Raw genomic sequence first — 923 nt, 5'->3', positions numbered from 1 at the left:
TAAATTAAAAATATAAATACATAATATATAAAGTCATTTTTTTATATGAAAATTTTTTTTGATGTTTTAGTTAAAAATAGATTCATTTGACATAATTGTAGGTAGATAAAAATTATAAATGAAATAAGCATAACACACAAAAAATATGTTGAGTCAGCATGCAGGCCACATATTGGACACATGGCAATCACTTAGGTGACATGTCGGCAAGACGCATCACACCACTTCTGCGGAGACGTATAATTACGTACTATTTTTGCTAAATATGGTTATAATATTTTTACACATAATACTCACTCTCAACACACTATTTAATATCACTCTCACCACACTACTTTCACCACACTATTCTTTCACTCTCAATCTCTCTAAAAGAATTTTGCCCTTACTCTGAATTTCTCTCAACGAAAATGACTTGTGCATTGAAACCTCACTTCACTTCTCATTTTAAAGGCTCAAAGCCATTATTAAACTGCTGTTATTGGAGCAATTGTCTTTTGCATGCAGACAAGTTAAAAAAATAGTCAACATGCAGGGAGCGTATTGCTTTTGTCGTGCCACGTGGTGAATTTTTGTGGAGAATCTCTTATCAAAATTGTAACGGATCTCTAAAAAGCAGTCAACACGCAGGAGAGTGTTGCTTTCGTCGCGCCACGTGGCAAAAGCTGCAAAGAATCTCTGATCAAAGATGTGGTGAATCTCTAACGAAATTTTGAAAAACAACCAACACACCCGGCCTCTTGCGTGTTGCTCCCGTCGCGCCATGTGTCCAAGCTGTTACAAATCTCTGACGGAGAAGCAGCAACACGTCCCTTGCGTGTTGTGTTAGGAAAATTCTGAACTTCTACAATACTACAAAACACTCAAAATATCATATTCTATAAAAATACAATCATTTTTCATATAAAAAATAATTTTTGTAA

Source organism: Arachis ipaensis, chromosome B05 (genome assembly GCF_000816755.2).
Source record: "Arachis ipaensis cultivar K30076 chromosome B05, Araip1.1, whole genome shotgun sequence".
Lineage (NCBI taxonomy): Eukaryota > Viridiplantae > Streptophyta > Magnoliopsida > Fabales > Fabaceae > Arachis > Arachis ipaensis.
The sequence above is the reverse complement of the archived record's forward strand: the minus strand, read 5'-3'. Positions refer to the sequence as shown.